The following is a 21,124-nucleotide window of genomic DNA, read 5'->3' as shown; positions in this document are numbered from 1 at the left end:
CAGCAGCCTTGCCCCTAAAATTATAAAATTCCAAGCCTGGTGTGCACAGTGGCTTGTTTATGTTGGTGCACACTCTCATTACCCTTGTGAAGAAGTTTAGCATACAATGGTAATCTCTCTGAATGTCAGTTGAAAGCTGCACACTCCATGCTACTGGTTAATGTCTCCGAATCATGTTAGAAATATTGGTCCTTTAGTGTAGTAGATATTTGCACTGGGTGTAATGGAACACTGTGTTTTACCACTGTCATTGTGAAAAAAATCATATATGATCTGCAACATTTTCTGTAATGATGGGTAATAAGGAAGAACTCCTTGCATTTGACTAATCTAATAGTGACCGAAGATGTCAACTCACGATTGCACAAAATCCAAATCTAGTTCGTAAATTTCCTCTTGTGGCTCTGCAGTTGGTCTGCATGATGTATTTCAGAACTCTAGACAAATTTTGAAGTCACACTTTTGGTGAAGCTTCATTAATGGCACCCGAAGATATTTGATTGGATACCTGAATTTTCTATTTTCTTGAGATTTGACCTTCAGGCTTCCTTTAGAAACACTTTAAAAGCCTCTGAAATGTATATTAAATAGTTCCAATGATGAAGGAAATACTTTTGCCTTGCCTTGTCTAATCTTAAAACAACACAACATTAGTAAAGAATTTGTCGAAAGTGGATATAATTGAAAGCGATACCCTTTTTTACATTTAGTAACCACACACCTTGCTACAGTGGCGCATTGCATTCACATAATAAAAAAAAATCAGGTTATCTCGTAATATCTCATATCATATCTCGTATGAGATAATTATCTCATATTTACAAGATAGTATCTCATAATTATGAGATAAGGACAGGATCCGTGCTGAGGATCTAAACAGCCTTTCAATAAAAGCAAGCACATATTTCTAGCCCTATTTCCTACTATAAATTATTTCCTACTTTGAGAGATTAACATATCTGAGTGGCATAAAAAAGCCTGTCAAATGGCCAACAACCCCAAGGGCAACAAATTGTTGGATGTTCACACAGTCCTAACCAGTAAGAGGTACTACCTAAGTGCATACCATCCACGTCATTGGCATGCGTGTTACAACCTAGATGGTATGCTGTTTATTTTGTGCAGCTACTTCATTCAAGTGGCATTGATGAGTTAAACAGTCACATTTTTTCCTACACAGTATTATATGAGAAAAACATTAGCATTTGAGTATTTTAACAGTCAGTTGTAAACAAAGAACTCTTATCTTCTTCTATCGATTATGCTAACCGTTAGCATCTCGATGAGATTTCTCATATACAATAGCCATAAGCTAACGCAGTTGTTTCTATTCTGTAACTGGAAATGCCTACATGGTTGCTCTTAAACAAACATTGAAGGAAACTAGATGTACCGCAGAGCGGTACAAAATATGACCGCCGCCCAGTCCAGCACATTTTTTCCACAAAAATAAATCACGCTGAAAGGCCTATATGATTCTAACTGTCTCACTAAATTGCATTATCCACACTCAATTCTCACTGATATCTGCTAGAAAACAAGTACCAAAACATGATTAGTTCATAGATTTCACAACATCTTGCCTGTTCATAATTCTGAGAAATTCTTGAATTGTGTGCATGTGTGCATGTACATGTTTATGTTATGCGTGTGTTTGTGTGTGTGTGTGTGTGTGTGCGTGCTTGTGTGTGTGCCTGCGTATGTGCCTGTGCATGCAAGCGTACATATGTCTACTGTGTGAGTATGTGTCATACGTATGATTACTGTGAATGTATGTGAGTGTGTGTGTATCTGTTTGTGCACATGTGTGCACATGAAATGGGTTAACATGACCCCTGGAGGCAAACATACGGAAAAAAATGGTCATCCTAGGCCCTACAGTTCTCAAGATATTCACAGAGAACTGTGTCTGCCCTACCCTTCTTTCGGGGGGTCAAGTCCAGCGGGGGGGCTACAGATCAAAACGAAAAATTACGGTTCCATGCTATCCATGTGGGGGTACATGCCCACCAAGTTTTGTGTACCCCGGTCTTTCAGTGTCCCGGGAATCCTTGTTGGTGTACGTCACTAAATGTACACATAAATTATTTTATTGTAAGGCCCCCCATGAACGAAAGTACACAAAACTTGGCATGCATTCAGAGGGTGTCATAATGATCCTACACTTTTAATTTCATGCAGTTTTGACCTTGTCAGCCAGAGATATTGTGATGAAAACACCTAATTTTTTGCTTTTTCATTTTTAACTAGGTGGCGCTATACATAAAATAAGTGGTAATGGGATGGGTTGACATGCCCCCTTAAGACCAACATACATAAAAAAGGTGGACCTCCTAGGCCCTACGGTTATCGAGATATTCACAGAAAACTGTCTCCGGCCACCTACAGGCCAGTTGGTGTATAGTAACATAAATTAATTTATTGTGTGGCCCCCCATGAACGGAATTCCACGAAACTTGGCGTGCATACAGAGGGTGTCATAATGATCCTACACTTCCAATTTTGTACAGTTTTGTCTTTGTTAGGTCACAGATACCTTCAATTACAACACCTCATTTTTACTTTTTTGTGTTTAACTAGGTGGCGCTATACATGAAATGACATGGCCCCTTGAGATCAACATACAAAAAAAAATGGTCCTCCTAAACCCTACGGTTTTCGAGATATTCACAGAAAACTGTGTCTGCCCTACCCTCCTTTCGGGGGGTCCAGTCCAGCGGGGGGGCTACAGATCAAAACGAAAAACGATGGTTCCATGCTATCCATGTGGGGTTACATGCCCACCAAGTTTCGTGTACCCCGGTCTTTCAGTGTCCCGGGAATCATTGACAGAAATTTGGGCATGCGAAAAAAAAAAAAAAAAAAAAAATATGACTAAACCTATATGACCGCCGCTTCGCTGCGCGGCGGTCATAATTACTATGCTGTACATAGGACTCTGGTATACTCTCATTTACAATACAATTTTTGGACCGATTTTAGACCAATAGTGGCAAAATATTGGGCAGTTTGTCTGCAACCCGCCAGCGGACCGCAAGAGAACCGATGAGCAAAATGCCAGCGGACCGCCAGCTATGCCCCCAATGGACCGACAGTGGTCCACCAGCCTCTTGCTATCTGGGTGGATAGACCATGTCAATGCCACACACACAATTGGGGCAGAATTGGAAATGTGTCATAGATCGTAGGCTATTATCTCGTAATTATGAGATAATTATCTCTATCTCATAATTATGAGATACTTTTTAGAATTTTTTTTTAAATGTGAATGCAATGCGCCACCGTACCTTGCATAGTATTTTGTCATATAATATTATCAAACTCTTTTGCAGACTTGCTGATTGTAAGATCACACATAATTCCTGTGAGATTGTTGCGTCAATTCTGCAGTCAATAAACTCTCCCATAAAGCTGGACTAAAGCCCCACTGCAAACTGCAGACATTAAGGTTGGTGCAGGCCATGCATTTCCGGATATCATTAGGGGCCAAGCAGCGAAGCTGCGAAGGCACCCATTGTGTTTCTACGTATTCTTATTATTCATCTTTCCTCTGCCATTGAAGTCTATGGCAGCCCATAGAACCGTCTGGTAAAAAGTTGTGAAATTTAGCACCCTGATTGGGGACAGTCCCATGATTCATTTCAGCAAGTTTCATGTCGCCACCTAGAGCACTCTAGCGCCACCAACAGGCCAAAATTTGACGTGCCTTCACGCACGTAACTTTTGACCCGTTGGCCCGATTTTAAAAAATGAGGCACCATATGAATCCTTGAACCAGGCCGAGTTCAATGGACCCTATGACGTCAAATTTTCCGCCATATTGGATTTTAGCAAAAGTGAAACTAATTTTTCACAGGTCACAAATTTTGTCCGATCGTCACCAAACTTGACATACATGATCTTCAGACCAAGCCTAAGAAAAGTTGTGGTGTTTCGTCTTCGGAACTAACACCGTTCACCTGTAACATCCAATGGAAATTTGCGGCGAAGCCGCCAAACAGGAAGTGAGCTCATATCTCAACAACCCTTGCATGTATGAGAGCCAAACCTGGTGCATGGACTCAGGTCCCAATCACAGGGACGCTAAATAAATCTGGTGACCTTTGACCTCTAGGGGGCGCTTTAATTAAGAATCATGCCTTTTGGCCTGTAGCTGCTGTTGAGCTTAGAATCAAAACGCACTAGTGGTGTCTGGTAATACTGTTGGAGGTCCTTAGGCCGACCCAAGCCAACATGTGATGTCATCGTAATTGATGCGGCCACCATATTGGATTTCATCAAAAACACGTACAAGTTTTCGCAGGTCACAAATTTCAGCAGATCCTTACCAAAATTGGCACAGACCATCTTCAGACCATGCCTTATCAGTGCATTACTTTCTGGAACAATTGACAGAAGCATTCGGCTGTAACAGCCAATCGAAATTTGCGGCGAAGCCGCCAAACAGAAAGTGAGCTCATATCTCAGCAACCCTTGCATGTATCAAAGCCAAACTGGGTGCATGGACTCAGGACCCAATAAGGGGGACACTCAATAAATCTGGTGACCTTTGACCTCTAGGGGGCGCTGTAATTAAGAAACATGCCTTTTGGCCTGTAGCTGCTGTTGTGTTTGGAATTAAAATGTACTAGTGGTGTCTGGTAATACTGTTGGAGGTCCTTAGGCCGACCCAGGCCAACTTGTGATGTCATCGTAATTGATACGGCCGCCATGTTAGATTTAATCAAAAACATCAAAAAGTTTTCACAGGTCGCAAATTTCATCTGATCTTCACCAACATTGGCACAGACCATCTTCAGACCATAACCTATCAGTATATTGCTCTCTGGAACAATTGACAAAAGCATTCGCCCGTAACAGCCAATCGAAATTGGTGGCGAAGCCGCCAAACAGGAAGTGAGCTCATATCTCAGCAACCATGCCATGTATCATAACCAAACTTACTACATATATTCATGACCCCATTAGGAGGAAGCTTGGTGACCTTTGACCTGTAGGGGGTGCTGCAATTAGCAATATTGCATTTTGATGTGTAGTTGCTGATGTGTTTTATCAATGTTTTATTTTTTGATGTGAAACTGATGACAACATGTTCCATCCAGTTAATTCTAATGCGTGTGTGCAAGGGCAGGGCAGGACGGGGTGGGATGGGCTGGGGTGATTAGGTGGGGGGGGGCTGGCTGGCGGAGGCGGTGGCAATACTCAGCCCTGTTTCAGCCCTGTTGATCCCAGGTGTCTGCTGAGTTCTATCTTGTCACCGTGGCTACTCCGGCCTATTCTGCTTGGCCCCCTCATTGCTGCTTGCAGCTATATTTTTGTATTTGTTTCTGTACTTAATTTAATGCAAACTAAATATAACTTCACAAAGTCCAGAAAATTAGGATTTATAAAGTCTGTCTCCCTCTACAAACATCTGTGTTCCACTGTATTCCTCTGGGCTCTTCCATGTGCTCTCTGTTCTCTGCTCCCTTTGTTCTCCGTCCAGTGGCGGCTCCTGAAAAAATTCTCTAGGGGTGCAATTTTTCTGATAACGATTAAGGTGGCCCATTCAATGGGTATGTGAAGCAAGACAATATCAATTTGTTGCTATATGATTAACTCATACAGTGATGCCTCTTGTGTCCACTAGATGGCAACACACAACAGAAAGAATACCCCTCTAGCTACATAAGTTACAGGTGGAAAGTGTTGGATTCCCTGGTTGTTGCGTTGTGTTTTAGTTCTAATGCCTGCATTGAAGATGGTCAATAAAGCTTGACGGCTGGATCAGGATCGGCGATTACATGATGATTTATTGTATTTGGTAAAACAATGTCTATCAGTTGTGGTTATTAGAAGCGGGCTACTTGAGCCTTCCAACAGAAGATGCTCCTCGAGTCACTTCCTTGATCCATCTCAGAGTCAAAACCTAAGACAAAGCCTGTTATATAAAACATACAAACATAAATCATGTCAATGTGGCAGGTGCCAACCAGTGTATAAAACCGGCTCTGACCAGACGGAAATACTAGCCCGAACAGAGCAACACGCTATCTCCTTCGGCCCATGTTATAACTGATGTTCCTCGGATGTTCCTAAACACAGGGCCGTATGACCTTCTTGATGGTAAATAGACACAGGCTTAAGACAAAGTTATGTACAATGGTATGAACCTCAACCCGTTGTATACTACACACAGAACTAACATATGAACACATCAGAATACAGTGAGAGAACACCCCAGATTTCTACAAAAGCTATGTAAGAAATGTTCTTTTCTTATGTAAGAAAAAATGACATGGCTCTAGCCTGGCGGGCCATCCTATATCATTGAAATGTATAGTCTGGAATCGACCCATTCACCTCGCTTAATCCAAGGGGCGGGCAGAGAATTGTCTTTCAAACTGCCTAGGCATGCAATAGGCCAGCGCTGCGACCAATCAGAACAAAGAGCCGACGTTAGCCCGGTCGGCAAAACGGCAAATACATCCTTCTTCGAAAGGAATGACTTAAGTGCATTGTGTTGCTCAACTTTCAAAGAAAAGCACAAGTCCAACTCCTCCAAAGTTGACGCCAACGCTGATTCAAACAACCGCTCTTCGTTCGCCATAGCCACCTTCCTTGTTGTTCACCGTCGCAGGACTGTCGTCATCCTTAAGCCTTAAGACTCGCTAACAAAATAGAGCGCTGTGATTGGATGACGTCCACGGCGTCAGCCAATAGAAATCCCTATGGTTTGCTACTAGACGTACAGGCTGAGCAAATTAATTTGCCGCCACTAGGGTGCGTCTAGATTTCTAGGCTAACATGGCTCCACAATGAATTATTCCACTTATTCATTACTTACATTCATCCAATGTTGTGTGATGTAAAATTGCTAAATAGGACACATTTAAAAATATATATATGTTGTTACCAGAGGTATTTATTGACTGATCTTGAAAGTATTGGCTTAAGCAAAATAAGTTATCACAGTGGTATGTAGAAAAACAAATAATCCAGGGTGTTATTTCACATTCCTACACTATATTCCAACACTATAACAATCTGCATTTCCATAAACAAATGACATATGTAATGGTATTTGGTATTTGTACAGATTGCAGGATCAGCAAGAGCTTTTACCACCTTTACAACATTTCAAAGGTTATGGTTATGGTTATGGATTTAGCAGACGCCTTTGTCCAAAGCGACACATAAATACAAAACAACATAATAATATTTAAAATTGAACAGGGAACAGATTAAAATGTAGGTCAAATATAGTAAGGAGAATAGTTCTAGTACACAATAATATAAATTCAATCAATAGCCTAATAAAAAAGCAATGTAAAAAAGGGGAAAGGCAATAATAAAACAATAATGTCAATTCAATCAATAATATAAAATGACATGCTAAGACTACATTAAGGAGAATATCAATAATAAACAATAATGTCAAATTAATTAACGGCCCAATTAAAATAAAACAACATTATATAAACCATAACACATAAGCGCTTAAACAACTAAGTATATGTTGAATAGGAATGTCTTTAGACCCCTCTTAAACGACCCAAAACTACCACAGGAACGGAGAGCACTGGGCAGTTTATTCCACCAACATGGAACCACTGAAGAAAAGTCTGGAATTAGACCCAGTTTTCATGACTGGTCGACACAACATACGCTCACCAGAAGACCGCAGTGGGCGGTTGGGGATGTAAGGCTTGATTATTGAATTAAAATAACTAGGAGCAGATCTAGTTAGTGTCCTATAGGCCAAAGTGCGATTTAAATTTAATTCTGGCTACTATAGGGAGCCAATGGAGAGTAACTAGGAGAGGAGTTACATGTGTCCTCTTTGGCTGATTGAAGACCAGGCGTGCTCCAGCATTTTGAATCAGCTGTAAAGGTAGTACAGCCTAATAATCTTTTGGAGTAAAGGGAAGTGCACACTTTAAACAATAAATAGTAACAGCATGGCAATAACAAGTAGACACATTGTTGAGAGGAGTGGATCTTTACAACTACAATTTAGATTATATTATATTAGATGAGATTAGATTAGATAGTCTTTATTGTCATTGCCACTTTTTACAAAGGTACAACGAGATTGAAAGTGCTGTCAACTCATGAGGTATACATAAGAACAATAAATAGTTTAAAAATATACATATATAAGAATATAAAAAGAATATAAACATATATTGCACTGGTTATGACCAGGAATGGTTCTGTACAGATTTCACTAGGTAAAGACTATATACATCATTATGGGTCATTCCACGTCAGTTCAACCAGGGCCCACGCACTTAGGTCTCAAAAAATTCTGAAAAAATTACCAGGTGTACCTATGTTACCCACACTGTAAAATTACTCTTATGTAAGATCAATACTTTCCAAGATACAGCCAGTTTTACAGGGGGAGGGGGGTGTCGATTTATATAGAGTCACCACACTGCCACCTGTGGTTGTATAGAGTAACCTGTGGTAGCTCTATACAAAACATATTGATGTCAATGGTGCATTTTGCCCATGTTCAGGGTGGAAAGTGAAAAAGAAAGATTTGCATAAGACAAGTCAAATTGGTGTTTTAAAAAAGAAAAGATCATGGAGAATAAAGAAAAAAATATTTGTATAATCCCACAAGGTGTTGGGGTGCTCTGAAAATGAGAACCAAAATTATTTTTTAGACTTGTAAAGTCTGCTGTTCAGACCCTGAAGGAATTTATTTCCTGTTCATTGTTTTTTGTGAGAGTGTTTCTACTTATCTCAGTAAGGAAAATAAATCAAGAGCCTATGTTGAGTACAAATATGTCTTCTGAAGGCTTAAACAGAGCCCAGCCAAAAACTCAACTTTGAGGGACAGCTATGGCCATGCAGGATTATCCAGACCAAACGTGACGATTTTGCTACATACTATTCCTATTTATGTACCAGCATGCAAAATTTGAGCCTCCTACATGGTTTAGTTCTTGCGCTGTGGGCTTGTGAACTTTGACAAAAAAAAGAGGCCGAACAAAATCGACACCCCCCTCCCCCTGTAAAACTGGCTGTATCTAGGAAAGTATTGATCTTACATAAGAGTAATTTTACAGTGTGTCTCCTGGGTAACATAGTAATTAACCTATTAATAATTAACCTGGTAATTTTTTCAGAATTTTTTGAGACCTAAGTGCGTGGGCCCTGGTTGAATTGACGTGGAATGACCCTTATGTAAGGGATACTGGCCGTCGAGGGGCAAAAAACTCCCCGACGCCCGGTTCGGCACCTCCGCCCGAGTTCATTAATTCCGTATAACTGGACACACCTCGAAGGCCGTTATCCCGCTTATCTCCCGGTTGCCACTGTAAAGCAAAGGAAACACACGGTTCCATTTAAAAAGTTGTACAACTTTCGTTGGCCCTATAACAGGGATGGCATGGACAGTTAGCTTACAACTTTACAGTTGATTCCATTGTTGCGAAGCCTGCCTCCAGGCTCAACCATCGTCCTACTATCGTTGTTATAGTTACCATTCATAAGCATTGATATGGAACAGCGATTACATTTTTTTTTACCAGATCTACTTCATAGGTGTCCGTTATTCAGAATTAAAAGCCACCCCGCCAGTCAATCAGAAAATAGTATTTCTTCTCTCCGGTTGAAAAACTGGTGATAAAAAGTTGTACAGATTACACTGGTAAAAACATACTCCACAATAGAAATTGCTCAATGGGTTAAGGGCCAAGAACAGACTATTTCAAATTTGAAGAGTTAAGGGCCATGATTGCCCTCGGATAGAAACTATTTTTTAGACGGTTTGTCCTGGTTTTCATTATTCTGTATCTCCTGCCTGATGGCAAGAGCAGAAAGTGACAATGACCTGGGTGTGAAAGGTCCTTTGAAATGTCTGTTGCCTTCTTGCGGCATCTGAAGGTGTAGTTCTCTTCCAGCGTGGGGAGGGGGCAGCCTATTGTCTTCTCTGCTGCCCTGACGACCCTGTGAAGCGCCTTCCTCTCTGAGGATGTGCAGCTACCGTACCAAACACATAGTCCCTACATGAGCACCCTCTCTATGGAGCAGTGATAGAAGGCAAGAAGCAGATTCTGGGAGAGACCACTCTTCCTGAGAATTCTCAGAAAATACAGTCTCTGCTGCACCTTCTTCAGCAGCTCCTTGGTGTTGGCGCACCATGTCATGTCGTCCTCCTGGTCAATGCCCAGAAACCTGAACACCGGAACCCTCTCCACACAGACCCCGCCGATGAAGAGTGGTTGAATGTCAGACTTGTTCTTTGAAAAGTCAATGACCAGCTCCTTTGTTTTTGTGGTGTTGAGGAGCAGGTTGTTGACTGAGCACCACTCTGCCAGCCGCTCCACCTCGTCCCTGTATGCTAGCTCACCCACCTCGGCCGAGATGAGTCCAACTACCGTTGTGTCATCTGCAAACATTTGAAAATTTAGGTAAACACAGCTATTTGTATGGCTTTGTAAATACGAACAACCATATCTGGTTAATTGTATAGACTTGTGAAAATGAACAACCATATATTGGTCAGGATACTCATAGATCATAGTTTTTGAGCTTTGCCTTGTTCAGCATGGGGTATGCCAGTGGCAGTACCTTTCAAACATATCTGTTTGCAGTAAGGTAGCACTCACAAGGTGGCCAGTGAAAGAGAACCTTGCTTTGGCGTGAGCCAGGATGGTGTTGCAGACCTCTTCAGACAGCCTCTGCTTCTTCTCTTCTCTCAAAGCCGTTCTGGGTCTTGTGGCTCCTGTTGCTTCTTGCAGCTGCTATTGAGAGGAGTCCCTGAAGGCAAACATGCAGACCAATGTGTTTGTTGGGCTATGTACAGTACTGCAGTCTATGTGATGCACAGGTATACACAATTTATCCACTTAAAAAGTACAAAGTATCCACTTCAAATGGGCAGGGATGCATTTGTGTCTCACCTAGCCTGGATGTTCAACACGGTATACAGTATACACAGTATATAAAGTAAGCTAGATTACACCACTGGCCCTATATTATGAGAAGAATGCAATTTCTAACTCAAATGCAGTCTCTTTTCATGCATACATTTTCACATGACAAAGCTCTGCTTTTAGAACGATTGAATAGTATAGTTTAATCTTACCTTAAATGGCCTTTCACTGCTTGTGAAGTGTCGAGGGCACGTTTGATGAAGACAGCATTGATGTCCTTCTGGAGCTTCTGGTATAAAGAATACTGACGTATAGGAATGATTTTTCTGAAAAAGCCACAGGAGAAAAATTAAATATTCATCATGTAGCATCCTCACGTAGCCATAGAACAGAGCACCTCAATTGCTTCAGATGGAAGTACTTCTCTAAAGAAAGGTACATTTACTACAAAAAATCACAAAACGTCAAATCAGACATTTGGCAGTCTTTTTCGGTTGTTCATGATGGAGAGGGGAATCAACTACATTTTGCCTGTTGCGATAAATGCTAAAAGGTGTTAACATGCAACGGACACAAATCTGGGACATCAGTCCTGAAGCGTCATGTACGCACAGTCTTGAAAGGACAAAGATTGTTGGAGTTCAAGGGAAACAACTCGAAAGTGTCAAGTGCTCTAAAGGCGAAGGCAATAGACAAATGTGTGGACTTTGTTTCTGCTGGCCTCTGTCCATATGACAGCATTGCTGGTGAGGGATTCATTCAGTTGACACAACACTTAGTTGACACGGCAGCCACAATAGGCAGATATGATGTGGGAGATATTCTGCCTCATCCAACAACTGTGTCACGCCATGTAGATGACAGGGCACACAGATTTAGAAGGGCTGATTTTCGATGAGAACTAAGACAATTGTGAAATATGGATGTGCTGTGACAACTGATATTTGTATGTACTAACCCAGCTTATATCAATTTGCACAGATAGGAGGGATAATTTCTCTAACTACTTATAGATTCCAGTTTGTTCCTTGCCATTTCTTGCCTTTGAGTACTGTTTTTTCTTAGCGTGTTCAATACTTTTTCCCTGTGCCATTCCACTTTTTAACTCATAACTTTACTTTTAGACATTAATGTTTGGATTTTTATATATGTGTGGATTACCTAAGTTAATACTAATGTCCGGTAAAAATTTCATGCGAATAGCCTCACTGTAAGTATACTTACTGAAAAAAATATTGACGTGTTCAATACTTATTTTCCCCGCTGTATAAGCAGTAGCAGAGTAGCCTTCCAAGCTAACTAAACTGTGACACACAAGAACACACAATGCTCACATCAATAACACACAGGTCGTTACAGTATTATTGCAATTGAGCTATTTCCATGTTCCACATTTTATATAGATATGGCATGATGGCAATATAAAATAAACACAGCTAACAATGGTATTAGATTGCAATAGCCGATAAAATATGATTAATTAAATAATACATAAATCTTGCCTGTGCCTGTCGAGATGTCCACGACCATGGCAGCCTTGACAGGGACTACAAGGAGGTGGACATTGTGCGGACACCCAAACAACAGACCCCAACTAAAGTAGACTGCTGCAGATCACAGCACTAAGCTATTTACGGTTACTGACATACTCCGAGTCTCTGGCCCTCTCTTAGAGCCAGGCATAGTGAACTGGCCCTCTGAAGAAAAAGTTTGGGGAACACTGATGTAGCGTCTCTTGCTCACCTCATTGTTGTGGCGACGGACAGCTAGCCTGTATCCCTCATCCAGTTGATAGATAGATAGATAAAAACTTTACATCTTGGGCACTCTGGCGACATAAAAACACAACAAATAGACAAAATAAGTCAAGTTGTATAGTTACATAAGTGGTTAAAAAAACATGAATCTAAAAATACTAGTGCAGTTCTCAGTACTGATCCTTCTCATCGTCACCTTGGCTGGGTGGTGCATGAGTAAGTGGGGAGGGGGGTTATTTTAGTGTGCCTTGGTTCAGGATAGAAAAAATGACTTCTTGTACCTATTTTTCCTGGCCATTGGGACCATCAATCTTCTGCAAGATGGCAGTAGCTGAAAAGATGAAGTAGCTGTAAGTAGGAAGGGCTGTTGGCATCCTGTAGGCAGGCAACAAGGGCCATGTCATCTGCATATTTGATTAGATGTATAGAGTCATTGTTGTTGTAGTTGACCTCATTGGTATATACTGTATGGAGAACAGAAGGGGGAACAGGACACACCCTTGTGGGACACCGGTGTTTAGGACAAGACAGTCAGAGATGGTATTGTTCATACGGATGTGCTGGGGCCTTCCCCTCAGAAACTCCCTAATCCATAGAATGAGACTATGGTTGACCTTCAGGGCACTTAGGTGTCCCAGCAGAAGATGGGGCTGAACAGTATTGAATGCAGAGGAGAAGTCCATAAAAAGTACACAGTTGTATCGGCCTTCCAAAGGTTCTTAAAAATCCAACTTAAGGCCGTGGATCGAGTGAGCAGGTGGCCCCCTTTGCACGCACTTCCAACACTTTCTTTATGAAAAATTATATCCATTTAACAAAAATGGTTTGATAATTCCAGTAATATTCTAAATTAAACGAAAGTTAACTGCTTTCCAATCCAGCATGAAATGTTACAAAAAGTGAGAAAAGTGGTCAAAAAAATTGTTTTCAACCACCGTCACCTGACCCGACATTTGCGTTGCCTGTTTCCTAACCAAAACCAAAGACCACTAGGCCTTTCCCAGTTGCACATATATTACATATTACCTTAAACTAAGAGTAAACAGGCACACACATTCAAATCCATACCAAATAACATATACATTCAAAACCATTAAACAATAATTATGGAATAACTTAGATGCTGTTATTCAGAGCCTGATTATGCCTATTAAGGTCAAAAATAACAAAATGGCTATGACAACGGTTGTATGTTGTATGACTGTGAATTTTTTCTAGAAGAGTGAGAGTGGCATCCTCCACACTTTCATCAGCTTTATAAGCAAACTGCATGGGGTCCATGAGCTCAGACGTTTGCAGTTTTAGTTCTCTGCACACTAGACGCTCCAAGCACTTGCATAATAAAGAGGTGAGAGCAATGGGTCTGAAGTCAGTGAGTGACTTGGGGCGTGTTGTTTTAGGCACTGGGATAATGGTCGCCATTTTCCAGGCCTGAGGGACAAAACTGATGCTGAGGAACAGCTGGAATAGCTGGGTGAAGATGGGACCCAGTTGAGTGGCACACTCTTTCAGTACCCTTCCCTTAAGGCCATCTGGTCCAGGGGCCTTGCGGGGGTTAATACTCTGGAGGACTGAAGCCACATCCCTTCCCCTCAGTGTCACAGGCATAGCTCTCATCCCCTCACAGGCAAAATCACATTTGGCACTAAAGTCATGTTTATCAAACCTAGAATAAAAGACATTCAGATCGTTTAAAAAACTGACAGGGTCTTCATACTGAGGTGTTATTTTATGATTCCTTCCCATAATAGTGTTAAGTCCTCTCCAGGCATCTCTTGCATTCCCATTCCTTAATTTCCCCTCAACCCTGTCTTTAAAATCCAGTTTGGCCTTTTTGGTTAAACTCCTCAATTCTTTAGTTCTTTCACTTTTTGCTGATCTCCCCTTAAAAAGTTTTTTTTTCTGCTTTAATTGTGTTTTTATACCTTTACTAACCCGTGGTTTATAATTGGGATAGATTATGACCCTTTTTGGAGGATCCTCACGGCCAAGTTGAAGCACTTCAGTATGTAGCCTACTCTACAGTAACAGAAACCTCGACCTGCTGTCTGGATTGCCATGTATTCATTTTTCAGACGTTGTGTTATAAGTGAGGATACATGAAATTGTATTCATTAGCCATTAGCTCCTACGGCAGTGGTCGCCAACCCGTCGATCGCGATCGACCAGTACATCTTTTGGACTTGCCCAGTAGATCCCGAGAATAACAGGACAATTAAAAACAGTCACCAAATTCCCACATGTTCGCCAACGTTTACAGGGTGTAGCCTACATTTCAGCACGGGATAGGATAGCGCATGATTTATTCAAGACCTAGCCATCATAATGCGAGAAATTCCTGCATACATTTACAGTGCTGTCTGATAACGTTAATCTAATAATGGAGCAGTGTGAATGCGGGACCGGACGAACCAACTTCTGACTAGAACCAACCTACCGAAACCCCATGCAGACACACACACGCGCACAGCACCACTTTGCAGGTGCGCTCTCTCTCTTTCTCTCGCAACAGGACTTGTCACCGCTGAAGTCAAATTATGCTACGTACTTCTACATCAACTGCTAACTGACAGAAAATAAAAAAACAATTGCCAATTACCTGGAGCTCATCAGCAGTCGGCTGCTTCCACCCTAGTTGTGCATATTTCTCTCCCTCCATCTAAAATAACGCAAGCAAAAAACACAAGCCTGACAGTGAATAGGTTGTTTAGTTTTATTATAAATATGATATACTTTGGGGCAGCCGTGGCCAACTGGTTAGCACTTCGGACCTGGTTGCCAGTTCGAACCCCTACCAGTAGACACGGCTGATGTGCCCTTGAGCAAGGCACCTAACCCCTCACTGCTCCCTGAGTGCCGCTGTTGATGCAGGCAGCTCACTGCGCCGGGATTAGTGTGTGCTTCACCTCACTGTGTGTACACTGTGTGCTGTGTGTGTTTCACTAATTCACGGATTGGGATAAATGCAGAGACCAAATTTCCCTCACGGGATCAAAAGAGTATACTTATACTTATACTATACATCACTTGCACATAATTTTAATCACCACCAACGACTCTTTTCACTAAAAGTAGTGTCACTGGAGGAGAGGTAATTTAAGTGTCAGAGCTCACTACTAAGTGTCTGTTTTTGTAAGTAAGTATTTGTTTGTAGGTAACCCACCCAATATTTACGTCAGAGTCATTTGTTTATTTATCATACTGGTGGTTGCTAGTCATTATATATTATACATTATATTATATTATTATATTATTATGGTTTCTATCATTTTCCTTCTTTCTTATCTGGCACGAGCGATACATTCAGTTTGTCATGCTTACGTCACTTTTGGAATATATACTGCAGCGCGCAGCCGTTGAAGTTATTTCTGAAATAATTTTTTACAAGAGTGAATCACAGCGAGTAACCCTGCTGTGCCTCGTTTTGCTGTTGAGACGTTAAGAAAATTCTTGAATCTTCTCGTCAGGTAGGCCATGAACTGTTATTCCTGTTATTCCCTTTCAAAAAATATTATTATATTCAGTACGTCTAAGTTATTGGGTTAATCAATTATGAGTTATTTAGGGGAAACTGGGCAAAGGACGTTGACGTTAGCCTAGAGCTTAGCAGCTAGCAGCTACAGTTGTCAGCTTAACCTTTCGGGTAACGTTAATGTTAACGATAATACGAGGCTGAAGTTAGCACCACTTTCAGATCGCGGGGGAGACCACTTTCAGATCGCGGGGGAGTTAATTTTCCGTTCCACCTTAAATAATGCAATTTTCTACCGCGTCCACAAGGGGCCAGTGTTGACCGCAAATCCGCGATAACACAGGCATGTGCCTGTTGCAGATGAACAGGCATTGTTCACAGACGTTCAAAAGCCTGTATATCTTTTTTCTGTTGACTCCACTGCCAAATGTTTTGAGAAATGTTGCCTTTTGTGTTCTATTAAATAATTTGGTAATTTAGAGGGGGGGGGTGTATGTAGAGAGTGGCAGATTATGTAGTTTTTTCTTTATTTTCTGTGCTGGATCTTTTGATACATGTTGTGTTATGTTTTCTATTAAATAATTTTGTTCATTTTACACTGGGGGGGGGGGGGGTTATGTAGTTGATAGCAGATTTTGAAGTTTTTCTACAGTAAATGTCCCTACGGCCTACATGTCATTTTGCATCGGATTTTTCAACACATTCTAAAACTACACTCTCTCCTCTTTCCAATGACACCCCACTTGTGAAATTCTATGGTGGAAAATGCCATATTTAGCCCCTCTGAAAATATAATATGTATTTGTGAAATTGCAGAATTTCAGCACTTGAACAGGGACAGATATCCCATGAAGGATTTTGCAAGGGATCTTTCACCACATTCTGAATCTACACTCTCTCCCCTTTCTAATGACACCCCACTTGTGAAATTCTATGGTGGAAAATGGCATATTTAGCCCCTCTGAAAATATAATATGTTTTTGTGAAATTGCAGAATTTCAGCACTTGAACAGGGACAGATATCCCATGAAGGATTTTGCAAGGGATATTTCACCACATTCTGAAACTACACTTCCTCCTCTTTCCAATGACACCCCACTTGTGAAATTCTATGGTGGAAAATGGCCTTTTTAGCCCCTCTGAAAATATGGTATATATTTTGTGAAATTGCAGAATTTCAGCACTTGAACAGGGACAGATATCCCATGAAGGATTTTGCAAGGGATCTTTCACCACATTCTGAATCTACACTCTCTCCCCTTTCCAATGACACCCCACTTGTGAAATTCTATGGTGGAAAATGGCCTTTTTAGCCCCTCTGAAAATATGGTATATATTTTGTGAAATTGCAGAATTTCAGCACTTGAACAGGGACAGATATCCCATGAAGGATTTTGCAAGGGATCTTTCACCACATTCTGAAACTACACCCTCTCCTCTTTCCAATGACACCACCCTATATGAAATTCTATCGTGAAAAATGGCCCTTGAAAATAAAATGTATTTGAGAAATTGATGATTTTCAGCACTACATTTGGTCTAGACTTCCCATAATGCATTTGTCATGGGAAATTTATTTTGGCCTATTTTTCTGATTATACATTTTCAGCACTACATTTGGTCCCCATCACTTAACCCTTACGAGCCCGACCGTTCTAATTTCGTTACAAAAGTAAGATGGCCAATCGTCTAATATCTCAGCTGTCCAATGACTGATTTTTTTTCTGAAATCTTCCCCGTAATGCTGACAACATAAGCTTCAATTTGATATGATTGGTTAAGGGGTTTATGGCGCGAAATGTTTTGGATACTTGAAGATGAGTCTTGAAAAAATATTTTCACTTGAGTCGGTGCATTTGACGTGGACAGCCGGATGCCACCTGCACTTAAGTTGGAGTTTACCTCGACTGGAAACAACACAGCTGGATAAACTGAGGTAATATTGTTTTTACATCGGTTCTAGTTATGGTTTGTCTTAATTTGAAGTCCTTAAATCATGTTATTTGACAGTAATATGCTTTCTCATCAGCGTCAACATTATGGCTTAGCGGGGGGCTAGTGCATCGTCACGTAACTTTAGCTAACTGTATAATTCTGAACTGCTTGCAATATTATCGTGTGCTTTTGATGTCAGTTATTTTCATTTGACAGTTTCATTTAAAAACCTGTTGGTATATAACCTGTAGGTAAGTTTGTTTTCTAGTACCAATTTGCTTGTTAGGTAAGCATTATTGGTAAGACAGTATAGCAAACCAAAGCTGAATAAATCAATGGGCGCCGCGTTTCTAAGTTGCGTTCTCTTACATGAAATAAGTTGAGCGATATTTTACTCCTCTCAATATGTAACGTTAGTTGTAGAAAATAAGATGTGAAATCACATATTCTGTCAGAAATGTAATTCACTTATTGCTTTTCCTCCGGTTGTTATCTGTAGTGCAGTCTGTAGTGAACTATTTTAGCTTGCTAACTTCTAAATGACAAACATCAGACGTGCTTGTCTCAACATTTTCTAAGATGGCATGACATGAAATAGATGAAGCACAACTCCTCTCAATATTTAGTTATAGAAAACATGATGTGAAATCACATATTCTGTCAGAAATGTCATTATTGCATTTCAGCAGTTTGTTACTAGGTGAAATGCAATCTGTCTTTATCTTGATGCCAGCCAGGCAATCAGATTTAGGGTAGCTAAACCCATGTGTAATACAATGACTTTTCATAGGCCTACTTAGAAATATTTTGAGTATATTCTGAGGGTGCTTCAATAGTTTAGGCTACCTCTTCTTTTGTGTGCATACATGCACAAATCTGTAGTTTTGTGATTTTATTTTTGACATTAATAAAGGTATTTGTATGATTTCGCTCTTGTTTCAGATGGAGGATGACAAGACCTACACAGACCTTCTCGCAAGCCTGAAGAGGTAGCTGACTGCTCATGAGCTTGCGCTCACAATGCTGAAGACCATGAGGGGATGGAGGAAGAAGGTATAGATTTATGTGCCGTGTGTAGGATGGTGCAGACTAAAAAACTGTGTGAAATAGACTTGTTATGTTCTTTTTTACTCACATTGTTGTCCCAGGCATATGTGGTTTTACCAACCGGAAGGAATGGGAGCTTGTGCTTAGTAGGCAATCGTATGCAAACAGTGCAGGGGCATGGGACAAAGACCCCAGAAGAGTTTCACAGGTTTCTGGGATTGATCATTTACATGGGGTTCACTTCCCTCCCTAATATCCATTGCTACTGGGGAACCAAGTCTTGGCAGGGATCAGGGGACATTGACCAAATGATGAATACATATTGTGTACTCCAAAAAACGCAGAATACCAGAAAGCACTTTTTCTCCATTGACATTGCCGTTGTCAGTAGCTTCTTGTTATTTCAAGTTTGACAATGCAATGCAGAATCTGGTGTTGAACCTAGGTTTGGTAGCTACAACCAGAAATAATTTGGAGGAAATCTATCACAACAGCTGGTAGGCATTTCCGTTGAAATTTCAGCCTCACCTTCAGCTGCTCCAACTACTACTCTGTCGTCTTTCCATCAAGTACATATTCCTGTACAGCAGGAGCTTGTTATAAAAAATGTACATAATAAAACTAAAGTAGCTTGTATGGCCCTGGAGTGTAACGGTAGGCAATTTTTTTTTATTGATAAACATATTGCTGTCAGATTTGGCATTCTGCAAAAGGGGATGCGTTTAGTAATGAGTCAGAGCTCTTCTGTGTTCAACCTTCAGGTTCCCCACCCCACCTTTCCCTATCCTCCTCTGTAAGTGTGTGTGTGTGTGGGTATGAGTTTGTGTGTATATGTGTGTTTAGTCTCCACAGGCTTGTTCTAAGTATGTAATCCACTTTCAAATGTTTAGAACACATTGAGTTTTGAGTGATGTTGATTGTATTCCTAGCTTTTCATGAATAATAATACATTTTATATATGTATATAATTTTCATATTATGCTGATTTATATAAGGAAGTTGTATTTGTTGAATCAAATGTATTTTATGTCTCTTTTCCGAAATGGTCTTCAATGAATACAGTATACTTACTTCCTGTATTACTGGTAAGGTACAGTATGTTTTTTTAATGTCATTCTTATTGACTGTAGCATTTGCTTATATACAAATAAATGGTTTATTCTTATAGACCAAATACATCTAAACCATTGTTTCTGACTTGGTTATTTGTTTTTATGCATACTTTTATGTTTTTGGTGAGAAAGTGAATGTGAATTCTGTCAACATTCTAAATCCCGTTTCCTGCATTTTTTACACTGATCACTAAAATTATCATAACTTTTGAAAGGTTAATGATATTCCAATACAGTCTTTTTTGTTAAATAGCCCACAACTTGCTGAACATTTCATACACTCTATATTTTTCTCTATCTTGTAGAGAAATATGATGAAAATCCATTTTTATGTGAATGAAATTAAATTTTGACAAATTCCGGATATACATTTGGAGAGGATTTTCAAATACTGTTCATTACTATATCAACATTACCATATGTATTTTACATAATTTCATAGAACTGATCCTTCTGATTACAATGATATGTATATCCCATTGATGGTATGTATTATACTCAAGAAATAAGTTTTTTTGTGTGAGGAGGTCATCCAGCACCAAAAAAGTATTTGAAATGAACATGATTTCTTAATGTCTAGTGACATATCAGGGCAATTTTATGATTAATTGAAATACAATTTTTACATACGGTTCCTTTAATAAAGACATATCAAGATGGTGGCCTGCTGGCCATTTCGTTGCCCTAAGTGAGTGGCTTTGAGTGAGTGACATTTAAATGATAACTCAAACACCTAAAGTAAAATAAAAGGCCTATTATTTACAGACCATTACTGTGTATTTTTAAACATTAATTTCTGAAGAAATGCTGTTTTACTTATAAATGGTGCACTGTCACTTTAAGAGCATTGATCTTTACGTTGTCATAATGCCCTTTTGCCAGCTCTTGTTTACAAGCCTTATTTGTTTGAGTTACATTGATAGCACAATA

General features: G+C 40.2%; 1 protein-coding gene across 5 annotated transcripts in view; it reads left to right on the top strand.

The window, feature by feature from the left end:
- The window catches only part of LOC143119887 (NACHT, LRR and PYD domains-containing protein 3-like), a 191,514-nt gene that overhangs the window by 139,128 nt on the left and 31,262 nt on the right, over positions 1–21,124 (top strand). The window lies entirely within an intron of this gene.

The sequence above is a fragment of the Alosa pseudoharengus genome, unplaced genomic scaffold (assembly GCF_046254945.1).
Source record: "Alosa pseudoharengus isolate Yale_2024_CS ecotype anadromous, Long Island Sound unplaced genomic scaffold, YU_APseudo_1.1 YU_APseudo_1.1_scf_1, whole genome shotgun sequence".
Lineage (NCBI taxonomy): Eukaryota > Metazoa > Chordata > Actinopteri > Clupeiformes > Clupeidae > Alosa > Alosa pseudoharengus.
Note: the sequence above shows the minus strand (reverse complement) of the source record. Positions and strands in the feature narration are given on the sequence as shown.